General features: G+C 40.4%; 1 protein-coding gene across 6 annotated transcripts in view; it reads left to right on the forward strand.

The window, feature by feature from the left end:
• bbx (BBX high mobility group box domain containing) overlaps window positions 1–15,166 on the forward strand; it is a 155,750-nt gene that overhangs the window by 33,741 nt on the left and 106,843 nt on the right. For 2 of the 6 annotated variants that reach the window (XM_078409005.1, XM_078409010.1), the window contains exon 2: window positions 9,538–9,609. The exons of the other annotated variants lie outside the window; for them this stretch is intronic. The gene's annotated coding sequence lies outside the window, so the exon portion shown is untranslated. The remainder of the gene's footprint in view (window positions 1–9,537; window positions 9,610–15,166) is intronic. 6 annotated transcript variants of the gene reach the window in all.

Consider the following 15,166-nt stretch of genomic DNA (forward strand, 5'->3'; position numbering starts at 1 on the left):
TTGCATAGAATTGTGGACCCAGTCCAGACCCTAACACAAATCAACCTCCCGTCCATTGACTCCATTTACACCTCGCGCTGCCTCGGCAAGGCCAGCAGCTTAATCAAGGATGAGTCGCACTCTGGCCATTCCCTCTTCTCCCTTCTCCCATTCGGGCAAAAGGTACAGAAGTGTGAAAATGCACACCTCCAGATTCAGGGACAGTTTCATCCCAGCTGTTATCAGGCAACTGAACCATCCTACCAACAACTAGAGAGCAGTCCTGAGCTACTACATTGGAGACCCTCGGACTATCTTTGATCAAACTTTACTGGACTTTATCTGCACTAAACTTTATTCATGTTATTCCCTTTATCGTGTATCTGTACACTGCGGATGGCTCGATTGTAATCGTGTACAGTCTTTCCACTGACTGGTTAGCACGCAACAAAAGCTTTTTACAGTATCTTGGTACACGTAACAATAAACTAAACTGAGTTTTCTTCTGAAGATTTTGATTTTGAAACGTGACTGTTTTCTTTATTTTGTGAGGGTGTAACTTCTGATTTAATCAGTACGATTTGCACTGCTTGGTTTCTTAAAATGAAAATCACGGGAGAACACTTTTGGTTATTATAAGTTTATTTGGGTGATAAAATTGCTAGAAAATTGCTATAAAATAATCGTAAACTGCTGTAAAAACAAAATATAATCTGGCCAATCAATTCATGCTAAGCAATTGGGAATTGTTACCTGTTACTTTCCCCTTAATGACTTTCTTTGCAGTAAATATCATGTATAGAAAACAAACTACACTAGCAATTACTGAAGGGACAGCGTGACACAAGACTTGACTTAGAATTGAATGGAACCACACGTGGAATTTGCATATAAAATTAGGATCCTTTGGGCTATACCTTGAAACCTAATTTTAGTGAAGTTAAGTTTTCCAAAACATAGAACTCCATTATCAGCTTCTTATCATCCAAAATCATCTTTGAAATGATCTTGAAATGACTCCCTAGTTGTCTACTAATGTTTCAACGCAGATTTGCTAAACTGTTAATTTTCGCCTCTCAATCCTCGAATGACTAACAAACAATATTTAAGCACATAGTATGACCTTTTATTAATGCCGTTTGAAACGAAAACCATTAGCATTACAATACTGGAGGAAAAAATTCTATTGAGATAATTTGGTTTTGGGATCACTATGCTAAAAAAAACGTAACCTCTTGGTTTGACTCCTCGTTAAGGAACAGTCCATTGCTTTCCTCGGGTTGAAGGTTGAATGATACGAAAGTTGGCTCACCACGCTGGCCCATACCTCCCAATCAAGGTTGAATTGGAGTTTGTCTTTCCATTTTTAACAACATTACACACAAGGTACAGTAAATGAAATTCTCCTTTCTTGCCAGACCGCCATGGAAGAAGCCAAGCAAGCAGCCCAAATATTAATTGCTTGTTAATGCACTCAACAATTACTACATCTTAAAATGAAAAATGGAGTATGTGACAATTACGAGATGTAATTGGTTGTAGATGGATTTACCCAGCAATTTAAATAATAAGTAGTTGGGAAGACGATTCAGTGGTCCAGAATCTGCCGCCATCAGCAAGTTCATTCAGTTTCAGTGATCGTTGTGGGAAAAGCCTCTCGTTTCCAGACCTTTGCTGTTGTGTGAGGTGTTTGCATGGCCTATCACAGGGAGGAACTTGCCCAGCTCAAACCAGGTAGCTAATAGTACACTTTATTCACTTTTTAAACATTATCCAAAGTATTTACTATTGAATGAATTTAAAGTTTAATATGTTTAAAGTCAAAGTTTTATCCATTGAAATATTTATGCAAGGAAATACATGAAGCAAGCATTTATATTTAACTAAATAAACACCAGCTACGATGGAGTAACTATTGCTTGGTAGCCATTGGAATTCTAATAGATCACACAAGGCAGTGCTGCTTTCTCGTTCCCTGAAAATTCACATCCAGTGATTGCTCTCCGTGATTGCAAGCTGCAGACCCCAAGTGCACTGAATCCCTGGCAGAAAGTTTGAGATTTCAGCATTAAACTTTGCGAGAAAGTGCGGATAAAAAGCGACCAAAGGCTGCAATAATATAGATTGGGGGATCACAAATCTGCTCAAGAGTCCGATTCCAGTGGGGAAGAAACTGCTCTTGAATCTGGTTGTATGCTGTCAAAGTTTTGTACCGTATGTCTGACGGGATTGTGGAGTAGAGGGGATGTCCAGGGCGTGAGATTATGTTGGTTGCGTTCCTGAGGCAGTGTAGATGGAGTTGATGTGTGGAAGTTGGCTTGCATTGTGGACTGGATTGCGTCCACATCTGCCTGCAAGTCCTTGTGGTCTTGGGCAGGGCAGTTGGCAACCAAGTTGTGATGCATCCTGATAAGATGCTTTCAATGGTGCATCTTTAGAAATTGGAAAGAGTCATTACCTTGGTCTTCTATGAAAGTAGTTTGTTTTTTGAATGTAGCATCAAAGTGGTTGAACCATGACACATTGCTGGTGATATTTACACCTCGGAACAAAGCTCTCGACCATCTCCACCTCGGCACCATTGCTGATTGGGGTGTGTACCCCTCGCTTCCTCAAGTCAGTGACTCCCTCCTTCATTTGCTGACACTGAGGGAGAAGTTGTTGCCTTGACACCATGTTACTAAGCTCTCTGCCTCTTTCCTCTGCTCTGTCGTCATTGTTCGAGATCCGGCCTGCTACGACGATGTTGTCTGCAAACTTGTAAAGGGAGTTAGATCAAAATCTGTCTGCGCAGAGAGAAGTGACCCATGACTCCCTGTAAGTGATTTGTTTCGTAACCGTAACCCTGGTGGTTGCAAATGCAGAAAGAATAAGACAAAGAATTTCCAAAACTTTTTACACCTGCTGGAGAGGTTACTGCAGATGAAGGCAAAATATCTTCAAACTATATCTAAAATAGTCAAGAAAAAAATAGTATGTGTCATAGGTGTTCCCTAAAGGGCTGAACATTGTTGGATCTAGCCTGCTGCCTGCACCCTCTCTGTGACCATAGTAATTTAGTGCAAATGTGCAGGGAATCCTTGCTGGATCACTGTGTTTGTGGAATCTGGCAAGATGCAGAGAGACTTGAGCAGTGAATATGCCTCAGGAAGTGTGATCATGAAAACTCGCCTCTGTACTCTACGACAGTGCTTGATGGAAGGTCGGGCCATCGCGGATTTTACATTTATAAATGACTTTGACATTCACATTCCTTTAACGGCTATTAAAACTGTCTGGAAAAAAGTATAAATTATTTGAAGACACAAGGAACTGCAGATACTGATCTACGAAAAAAGATACAGTCTGGCACTTTTAAAATTATTTGAACCTTTTTTTAAAAAAAAGTGATTTTTCACACAAAATTACTTGCTAATGATCAAAATCATTGAACCAGAAAAAAATATAAAGATATTTTTCACTTTCTCCATTTCACACTGTACAACTAGCATTCAAATGAATGGGGGCCCGGAAATTGCCCGACTACATTTTAACATCGCGTAACATCTCGGTTTCTGTAAGTTTCATAAATGATGCAATTTTCAGTTGTGAAGTCACACCACAGTATTGTTGGATTTTCTTCTGTAACAGCAGTCAGTATCGACTAATCTCGCAGCTGATAGCACCTAACCTCAGCTGTGGCTTCTTGCAATCAACTTCTAAAATGTCAAAGCAGTAATGCTCTTTGTTGCGAATCCTAATAATATTACTATTGCAATGTTTAAGAAACAGGTACAGGAACAGGAAAGATGTAGAGGGATATGGGCAAAGAGCAGACAGGTGGGACTAGTGTAGATGGGACTAGTGTAGATGGGGCATGCGGGTGGGCGTTGGGGTGGGCAAAAGGGCCTGTTTCCACGCTGTATGATTCTGATTCAAAGAATAGGGCGGCGCGGTGGGGCAGCGGTAGAGTTGCTGCCTTGCCGCGCCAGAGACCCAGGTTTGATCCCGACTACGGGTGCTGTCTATACGGAGTTTTTACGTTCCCCCCGTGACCGCGTGGGTTTCCTCCGAGATCTTCGGTTTCCTCCCACACTCCAACGACGTACAGGTTTGTAGGTTAATCGGCTTGGTATAAAAATGTAAAAAAGGTTTCCCTAGAGTGTGTCGGATAGTGTTAATGTGCGGGGATCGCTGGTCGGAGCGGACTCGGTGGGCCGAAGGGCCTGTTTCCGCGCTGTATCTCTAAACTAAATTGAACAAAACTAAATAGATGCTGAAGTAATGGGAAGGAGTTGTGAGAATGCACAAAGGACTAGGGACAGGTTGGGGAAGAACTCTGGCAGGAGACACATTCTGCATGTAGTGAAACCAAGAGTAAAGCCAGAGCTTGCTTGTGGCAGGCACTTGGATGGCTTTTGGGAAGAGTGGTAGCACTGGGTGCGGGCCAGGATCCCACATGTTAGGGAAGCCAGCTGTGTAGGCAAATCTCCGCGCTTGCTGGACCTCCAGCATCTTCTGGTTTTGTTTTAGATTTCCAGCGTCTGCTGTATTTTTCACTTCCATGCATGTTGTGCCTGGTCAGGTGGACTGAAGGAAAAGCTGAAGAGATTTTCCCTTGAAAAGGGAGCTTGGATGACCTCCCTTGTACAGCGGTGAAGTGGAAACTGAGATGTGGCAGAGATCAGAAGTATGGCCTGGAATGATTCTGCAGCTTGGAAGCTAAGAGTAACCGTGACCCTGACCTTCGAGGGGAAACCCTCGAGCCTGTGTTGGAGATCACGAGGTTGCAGATCACAGTGAGGACCCAAAATGTAGTGTGAATGTCAGCCTTTTAAGTAACATTGCTTCAATGTAAATGGGGTTAATTTAATTGTTCTCAAATTAATTTAATGAATGAAATCACTGATACAGATGGGAGGTGATTTTAATTTTAACCAAAATCACGTGATTACTTGCTGTTAGTAATTGATTTATTACCAAATTGACATTGTTTCCACATTGAACACGTATATTTGTGCCAGGCACATACAAAGTTGAAACTGATTGATATATTTTATGTTCCTACAAAGTTGTGACATATTTGTATGATGAGGTAAAATTAAAATTTAACAATCTTTCTATTCAAATACATAAGCCCATCCAACTTCACAGTCTCTGTGTTAACTTCTTTTCTAACTTTGAGTCAAAACAGGGTGGTTTTTGGTGCATCCAGTGGGGACCTGTGTCTGGAAGTAGGAATACTTGTGGGACTTTCAAGCGTGACCGCTGTGACACGGGGATAATCTCCAACACGTTGCGTTTGGTAGAGTGCACTTGTTGCTTGCATCTCCCATTGACCCACTTGCTCGGTCTGGGCCTTGTGCAGTTTAGCCAGATCCCTTGGGTCGGCAGAAACGAGACCCGCCAGAGTATTGCTGAGCAGACCTTTGACAGGTGGCAAAGCCATGCTGCCCAATAAAGGTGACAAGCTTTCAATATCCATAGTCATTCAAAAAGTATGCAAAATGCATAACAATGAAAAATACTCCCGTTTTAAATATAATATCAAAATAAATTGTATTTTTCCTATTTTCCTCACGGTTGTAAGATGTGTATTAAACTAAATGAGTTTGCTGATTCTGCACTAGGCAGGTATCCTGTGAATCTTGGCAAATTAGTGCTCTGCCATTGGGCTGCATGGAGAGATTTACTGAATGGAATCTGTCAACAAGTTCAAAATGTTTGCATCTACACTGGTAAATGCCAGCAGAATATTCAATTCATATCTTTCATTTAGATCTTATTGAAGGATTTGAAGGTTTCGAAAAAGTTCACCTGAGTGGTGGATTGTAGAATTTGGTCGCCTAGCCAGAAAATATGGACAGTAAAGGCCAATAGTATCAGAGATGGCCATGGAGCTAAATGGAATGATTTCAGTGTGGTCTTGTACCTCGACTGAACATGCACATTCACTTCATTGTCAACAGAATCGTCAGTTCCTGAGCAATATCTGTGGTAGAAGTTGTTGTAAAGTTGAACGTGCGATCCTACATACTTTGATAGGTCAAGGGTTGGAAACTAGCATTATTTATGTAACCATGGGGTATTGATCAAAGTTAAATATTTTAAAACCTGCACATTATTATGGTTACTGCAGCAATGATTGCAGAGTTTGGGGCATTTTTAGTACAGAAATAATTAAAAACACCACTTGGTTTGCTTCATCACATTGCCCCACGATGACTTTGAAATTAGTGTGTTACAGCATATCATCTGAGGGGTTAGCATTTTCCTTCCAAAATGTAAATGATCATGAGATAAAATCTGACGGTGGAGAATTCTGGCAGATTATACACATGGTGGTTCTGGACTTGATTCTATTGAATGCGTGGCATTCTCCAGCAAGTTCCTGGCACTTGTATTTAGTAACTTAGCGGGTCAGACAGCATCTCTGGAGAAAAGGAATAGGTGATGTTTTGGGTCGTGACCCTTCTTCAGACTGAATTCGCCTACTCCTTTTCTCCAGAGATGCTGCCTGATCCGCTGAGTTACTCCTGCTTTTTGCATCTATCTTCGGTTTAAACCATCATTTGCAGTTCCTTCCCACACACTTGCTTAGCTGTGCTATAGAGTGAAAGAATAGATTGCAAGCCTGGAAGGACAGATTGGAATAGCTGACGGAGACTGTTTCAACATAAAATATCCAGTATGGTAGAATGGAAGAGGTTTAAAATTTTTTGGGAAAAGAGCAAGGGTTTTGCAGACACTGGTTTTCTTCGGTGTGGTGATGTGTTGGAAATGTGTGTGTTGTGTCTTCCTGATGTGTAATTAGAAGCTTTAGGAATGTGTTAGAATAAACAACCATGATCATACAATTTAGCCCTCGGAGTCAGCTCTGATACTAATTTTGATTGTGAATGTTCAACAGCCTAGTTCAGTGTGCTGGAGTTAAAGAGGGATATAATCCAGTTGATGCATTTCCTAGAGGGCAATTAGTTGAGGAAAAGGACAGTGTTGAGCAGTGTATTTTTTGTGCGGTGATCATCGGCAAGTGTACTGGCACCTCGAAAAAGCGAATATTTTTAGAATTTCAATTTTTAAACATGTTAATTTCATAATTTGTATCCTGTATCTCTAAAGGTTTATAAACTACGTTGACGAACAGCAGCCAATAACATTGAGTGAACTATCATATGCCAAAATACCTTTTATAAAAGCACTGGTGTGAAGTGGATAGTCTTGGGGAACTTTGGAGGTAGTGGTGTGTGGACAAGTGGGAAGGCCTTTTGTAATATTTATAGTGTGGCGAGAGGGGGTTAGAACACCACACCACACTTTCTACTATTATACCCCTGAAGTTAACATTTCTGTTTGATTTATGTATTGCATAAACTTTGATCATCTCTGATTTTCACATGGAAATACAGCAGATCAAAGTTGTTTATTTATACTGTAAGACAGTTTGGCTTCAATGGAGATAACTGCAGAGGATTTACACAGATGCAGAGGGTGTGCTGCAAGGCAAAATTGTGATATGCTGCCTTCAATGTGAGCTGTGAAATGGTTGAAAAGATTATTCTTGCTCAATTACTTACTCTGGAAGTGACTTCCACAGCCTTGAGAATCTCCTGCTTTTTATTTATTGCAAAGCTCTTCCCTTTATTCTTGAATCTGATTACATACTTGGATGGTTCAAACTTTAGCACAGTCTGAAGAAGGGTCCCAACCGAAAACGTCACCTATCCACGTTCTCCTCACCTGCTGAGTTATTCCAGCACTTTGTGCCTTTCCTTGGTCAACCCGGATCTACAGTTCCTTCTTTCTAAAGGGCCTGTCCTGACCCCCTCAGATGATTGTAAATGATTGCATTATATTTCAAAGAGGAGGAAGGAGTCTTTCAATACTTCTCTCTCTATCAGCATCCTACCAATGACAAAAGCAAGCTATCTGGCCATGATTGCATTGCTGTGACCAGGAGCTTGCTCTATATAAATTAACTGCCTTGTTTCCTATATTGCAGCAGTGACTACTGCAAATACACCTGTGAAACACTCGAGGATGACCCTGAGGTTGTGAAGCATGTCATTTGAAAAATAAGTACTTCTTTCTTTTGGCTCTGCGACTTTATAAAACCAATGTATTCCAGGTTCTCACTGCAATCTCGTAGGTCCTCTAGGTCGATTAATATGTGGGCTCTGGTGTTCTGGGTTTGCATGTTGCCCACTCCTGATTGCTGGCCATTGACCATAGGTCAGGATGCTGCCATGCAAATCACTGACCAGGCTGTGTTGTAATTGCCTTCTTTTTTTAATTTAATTTTAATTTTTAATTTTTGAAAGCATATGTACAAATAATAATAAACGACAAACTGGTTATAGAGTTCTTGCATAGCTTCAATTTTAAATTTTTAAAGAAAAAATAAAGATGAAAAGAGACTGAAAAAAAAAAGACTATAAACTAATAGAGAGAAAGCAAAGAAAAAAGAGAATTACAAACATAAAGATTATGGGGATAGATCCGGGAGTTAGTGAGTATAGTTGTACATCCAACCCTAAACTCAAGTTTTAACTTAGGTTTAAATTTTAGTTTTGTGACAAACCCATTTACTTTTTTAAAAATTCAATAAATGGAGACCATATTTTAAAAAATAGATCTGGTTTGTCAATTAAGGCAAACCTTGTTTTTTCCAAATGCAAGGTCTCGGTCATTTCCGTAATCCACATTTTAATTGTGGGGGGTTACTGTTTTTCCCCAAAATTTAAGTATTAATTTTTTTTCGCAGTTTTTAAACGAAAGTCCTAATGCAGTTTAAACCATCAATATATGTCATGAGGGATATGCGATCTGATGGAACACACCACTCCGATCCTTGAGTGGCATCAAATACAAGAAAGAATGGAAGAGCCGCAGAACAAAGAGCAGGAGAGTCACAAAGCTGCAGAGGTCACTTCCAGAGTTAGTTACTGAGTTAGAATAAATGTGTATCTGACCCCTTGGATTTAACTTGTTTGTACAACCACTTACATGAATCACGTGCTCACCTGCCCCGGCTTAGTTTCACCTCTGACACTGGACATCCCAGATTAAAAGAAACAGGCGGGTGAGGCATGTGAAAACTGGATGGCGAACTGATCAGTCATTCACTGAGGACAAAGGCTGCTCCAAAGATGCTGTTTCAACCCAGTAATTCCATGAAATGAACGTTATAAATATGTCTTCCCCATTCCAACACCGGCGTATTTTGTGCCCTGTGTTTATATCAGTTGCGCTTATTTGATTTTGCTGTAATATTTTTGTTTTTCTGGGTCAATGAAGGGAATATTTCACAATGTGAAGCACTTGTGAACAGATTTTTCATGACATATCCGTGTCATTGAAGTGTATGGTTCAGACTGTGCCATCTTTCGGTTGCGTGAGGCTGTGTGTTGCCGTGTTATGCTAGATGAGGAGCTGGGGTAGGGTAGGACGATTATTTACAACGAGCTATGCACACGTTGAAACACAGGCTTGTAAATCTTCAGCCTGTATACCAGACTACTGAATCTGACATGTCCTATGAATGATTCATTCCATAAAGCAATATCTGTTTCTTTTTAGGTCGCGATCAAGTGAGAAGGAGTTTGGAAAAGGTTCATTCTCATCACATCAATTTCCATTTTAATTGTTTGGGTAAGAAAAATGCAAATTTTTTGACGCACAAGTCCATCCAGAATGCACTGTGTTTTTGGAGATGTTGGCAGAAAACTCTTTGGCATTTATCTTACTTTAACTGTTCATTTGACTATAAATCTACATACATTCAAATTATTGTTCTGAAGGGATTTATAACAATGGAGTTTGACCAATCTTTGACCAATAGTTCCAATTAACAATATCATGTTAATGTGGTTGTTGTCAAAAATTGCAAATCATATATTGAGTGTTTATTTGTTACACTGCTGTTGTACCTGCCATAGATCTATTATCTATTCCCTTCGTTTCTGTGAGGAAGGCAATCAATTCAAAATTATTTTCAGAAGTACCTGTTGGGATGTGTCTTACATTATTGTGGTTGATGTTGATATTTTTAGTGTAGTTTAGAGATACAGTGTGGAAATGGGCCCTTTGGCCCACCAAGTCCTTTCCGACCAGCGATCCCTGCACATTAATACTATGCTACACACATTGGGGTCAATTTACACATACCAAGCCAATTAACCCACAAACCTGTACGTCTTTGGAGATTGGGAGGAAACCGAAGATCTTGGAGAAAACCCACATGGTCACGTGGAGAATGTAAAAACTCCCTACAGACAGCACCCGTAGTCAGGATGGAACCTGGGCCTCTGGTGCTGTAAGCGCTGTAAGGCAGCAACTCTACCGCTGCGCCACCGTGGCATACTTAAAGTAAGAAAACGGCTTGGAAATCAGAAAGAGCACTACAACATTCCAATTGCAATACTTTCGGTATAATTGAAAATCAAAAGTTTAATCTATACTTGAAGCTGTGGAAACAAATTTGTTTAAGCTAAACTTAAAACTTTTTTTGCGCTGCTGTTCTCTGTTGCAAGATAGTATGATTTTTTTTTGGCCTCGGTACAATTCTGAAGCTTGGAACAAGCTTTGAAAAACATGTAATAGATTTCTGTTGTCAGGCAAAGAAAAATTATGGGGAGGGAAGATTTATCCTGGCATTCTGGTTTCCACCACAGATATTCCAACTGTGTTTAGTTGCATAGTTTCTGCTATATTTTCTCCTTGCTACTTTATCTGGAATAGCTTCTATTTTAACATCATACTAGTCTCTACTGCCTAAATTTGGATCAAATAAATAAAGTCTTATTTCCAGACACTTTCCAACACTTTATATTTGGATTTTCAAAATGATATTCATTCAAGTGAACGTGTTTCAAGCTGCTTCACTAACTACAATCACTCTCAGTAACGTAACATTATCCGAACTTATTTAAACAAAGATTTTGTGAAATTAATTCCATGGAAGTTTATTACTCAATTTCTGTAAAGATAATATTTGAACTATATAGTAGATTAATATTTTAGTGAGGGAGTGATCTTTCATTAATGGGACATGTGAAGCTGGTATAATGGTGTAGGAGAGAATTGCTCTTTTACACCGAAGATAGACACAAAATGCTGGAGTAACTCAGCGGGACAGGCAGCATCTCTGGATAGAAGGAATGGGTGACGTTTTGGGGCGTGACCCTTCTTCAGACTGAAGAAGGCTCTCGATCCGAAACGTCACCCTTTCCTTCTATGCAGAGACGCTGTCTGTCCCGCTGAGTTACTCCAACATTTTGTGTCTCTGCTGATATAATTGTTGGCCGTATCTAACCTGAAATTACTAAGGAGGGAGCTGACCGATTTCTTCAGTTAGTTGTGTATTGTTGAGACTTTGCTCCAGTACTGCTGAGCATGCAGTATAATCATTCTGTGTATCATCGGCTGAAAGTCAAGAGTGTTTAATTGTCATGTGTACCGACAGTGGAACAATGACATTCTTACTTGCCGCAGCTTTACAGGCACTTAAAGCAATAACACAACAAATAAATACCCAATAATCAACAGTACAACAAATTATCAGTAATACCAGGTAACCAGACAGTAATAGTGCAAACTGAAGCACACACTACAACCAAAACAAAGTCCACAGTAGATCTGAGCATTTGTGAAATTGAAACTGAAGCATTTGTGGATACAGAGGGAATCAAGGGACGTGGAACTGGCACAACGAGCTGAACATGTACAATACAATACAATATATCTTTATTGTCATTGTACAGGGGTACAACGAGATTGGGAATGCGCCTCCCATACGATGCAATAAATTAATTAGCTAGTCAGTATTAATTTAAACAACCAAATGAAATAAATTGGAACAGTTTTAAAACAGAATAAAGTGCAAGTAGATCTGTGCCGATTCACTGTGCGATGTGACCATCCGGCTCAGCAGGACCGGTTCATAGCAGCTATGGCCCTGGGGATGAAGCTGTTCCTGAGTCTGGAGGTGCGGACGTAGAAGGCCTTGTATCGTCTGCCCGATGGTAGAAGTTCGAACAGACTGTTGCAGGGGTGTGAAGAGTCTTTGTGGATGCTGATGGCTTTTCCGAGGCATCGCGTGTTGTAGATGCCCTCCAAGGCTGGTAGTGCTGTAGTGGACGAATGACACTTGCTTCTGTTTCTTACATCCATGATATACTTCAACATTACAGTTTATTGCCGGGTTAGAATGACTGCTGTAATTTCACAAATTAGTCATATTAATCAGAAGACGCGGAATAGAACAGTGGTAAATATTTTTCTGTTTCGAACAAGAAATGGTAGGCAAAACAGAAGAAATCTTTTATTTTGCATTGATTGACATTTGTCGCATTTGCCATTACTTGGCTTTTATCCATGCAGTAAGATGGTTTAAAATGGAAGGTTGTTCCTGGTTTGCAGGGGTGTTGTCTGTGTCAACTTGGCTCCATGTTCGTGTGCACTTGGCTGAAAGCCAACCTGAACGGTTAGTTTGTGCAATTGTGGGTCTCAGCCCATTCTCCCGTAGTGATGGGAGAGGGGAAGTTACTGCACTGTTACCCCTGTTCACTGGCAGGGAGTTTTTGATGTACCCCCAGCTGTACATTTGTCCTGCAAGCACTTTGTTTCTATGCCTATTGAGATGTGCAGCCCACTTCTTGTCAACAGGTCTGTTTCATGATACATAGGGAGAATTAATCTCCTGTGTGTGTGTGTGTTTTCAAAAAAAAAGGAAAAGTTCTCTGAAACTTAGAAATTAAGTAATATAATGTGACAGTGAAGCTTTGGAAATAGTTTGTCATTAATGATGACTGATCAATGACATGTAAGTAAACATGCAGGTACAGCAGGCAGTGAAGAAAGCTAATGGCATGTTGGCCTTCATAACGAGAGGATTTGAGTATAGGAGTAAAGAGGTCATTCTGCAGATGTACAGGGCCCTGGTGAGACCACATCTAGAGTATTATGTGCAGTTTTGATCTCCTAATTTGAGGAAGGACATCCTTGCTATTGAGGCAATGCAGCGAAGGTTCACGAGGTTAATCCCTGGGTTGGCGGGACTGTCATATGAGGAAAGATTGGAATGACTGGGCTTGTATTCATTGGAATTTAGAAGGATGAAAGGGGATCTTATAGAAACATAAAATTATAAAAGGACTGGACAAGCTTGATGCAGAAAAAATATTCCCAATCTTGAGGGAGTCCAGAACCAGGGGCCACAGTCTAAGAATAAAGGGAAGGCCATTTAAAACTGAGATGAGAAAATACTATTTCACCCAGAGAGTTGTGAATTTGTGGAATTCTTTGCCACAGAAGGCAGTATAGGCCGATTTATTCACAAAATGCTGGAGTAACTCAGCAGGTCAGGCAGCATCTCGGGAGAGAAGGAATGGGTGACGTTTCGGGTCGAGACCCTTCTCCTGCCCCTTCTCTCCCGAGATGCTGCCTGACCTGCTGAGTTACTCCAGCATTTTGTGAATAAATCGATTTGTACCAGCATCTGCAGTTATTTTCTTAGGCAGTATAGGCCGATTCACTGGATGAATTTAAAAGAGAGTTAGATAGAGCTCTAGGGGCTAGCGGAATCAAGGGATATGGGGAGAAGGCAGGCACTGGTTACTGATTGTGGATGATTAGCCATGATCACAATGAATGGTGGTGCTGGCTTGAAGGACTAAATGGCCTCCACCTGCACCTATTTTCTATGTTTCTTTGACAACAAAGCTGAAAGAAGTACTTTCAATCGAAGGTCTTGAATTATATGTTGCGGCACCTTATTCCATGCAGAATCCATGGGCGCTAAACTTGTAATATTCAAATAACGATGCGGATTAATAAAATACATCTATCAGAAAGGATTTAATGTATTAAAAAGCTGGATATTTTTGTACAAAGGAAGACATGAGCATTATGGCTTTTTTTTGCCCATGGACACATCCATGGTCATGGCTGGATAAGATTTACACCACATTTACTCCAGCCTGCACACTATCACATCTTTTGTCAATTTCTGCTGTTTAGGCTAAATCCCTGCTCAGGCAACCTCAAATCATGGCACAGTTTCAAAGTTTGGCATTTCAATGCATGAAAAGCAAATTAGAATATTAAATTCATTAAGAAACAGCACAAAGAAAAAAATATTCTATTTCTCGATCAAGGAAAATGAAAGCAAGCGAGAAAATATATTGTTGATAGATATATCCATGGTTGGTAGTGGAGTACAAGCTATACAGAAATTGCTGGACATTATGTCCCCGGAATTCAGTTCCAGTAATAAAAAAAATATTTCAGAATCTTGAACAATAATTAAAAGCTGAAAGAAGGAGTCTCCATATATTTCCTGGAGGCATTATTGTAGCCAAGGCACTTTCTCTGGCATGAAGACTGCCACGATCTGTTCTGTTGCCACTTTCATTCAACTTGATTCCATGTTTATTCCTGAAATCACATTAAAGTTTTAACTCTGTTTTAACCACATTAAAAGGTGGACATCCTTCAGTGTTTCCACTTATTTTGATTTTAGTTTGTAAGTAGTGGGCAATTATTTTTCTAAAACTTAGTGAAAGCTTTTGTCAGAATTTGTCATCTTGTTAGAATTTATGTTTTGCATTAAGAATGCATCCTATCCTTTTCAAAGTGTTGATGCAAACTACTTAGCCCCACTTCCCTGAGCAATATTCTGGTTCACAGAGTCACAGCGGTGATGGAGTAAAACCACGGGCGGAAATACGGCACAAAGGTGTGTTCTATTACGTAAAATAGTATCGTTTTGCTGGAGAAATGGTTCAATGAAAGCCCGAATCAGTCGAAACACTCCAGAATTATTTCCGGTAATACCAACAAAATGACCTGTCAGATTGCAGAGTTGCATCATGTGCATTTCTCAGCAAATTAAACAATTCTATCTCAACTGCAAGAAAACAAATTAGTGGTAGCAAACTAAACTGAAACGGGAGCTTGAGGAAGGGAATGACACATGCATGGATTAGTTTGGGCAGTCATCCAATAAGGAATCCGGGCGAATAAAGTAAATCAGCCATTTGGTGAGTTGTTCCACAAAAGAGTTCTCACGCAAGGATACAGCCGCGGGGCGGCACAGTGGCGCAGCGGTAGAGTTTGCAGCGCCGGAGTGAGACACGGGTTCCATCCCGACTACGGATGCTGTTTGTACGTTCTCCCCGTGACCGCGTGGGTTTTCTCCGAGATCTTC

This window comes from Rhinoraja longicauda, chromosome 12 (genome assembly GCF_053455715.1).
Source record: "Rhinoraja longicauda isolate Sanriku21f chromosome 12, sRhiLon1.1, whole genome shotgun sequence".
NCBI lineage: Eukaryota > Metazoa > Chordata > Chondrichthyes > Rajiformes > Arhynchobatidae > Rhinoraja > Rhinoraja longicauda.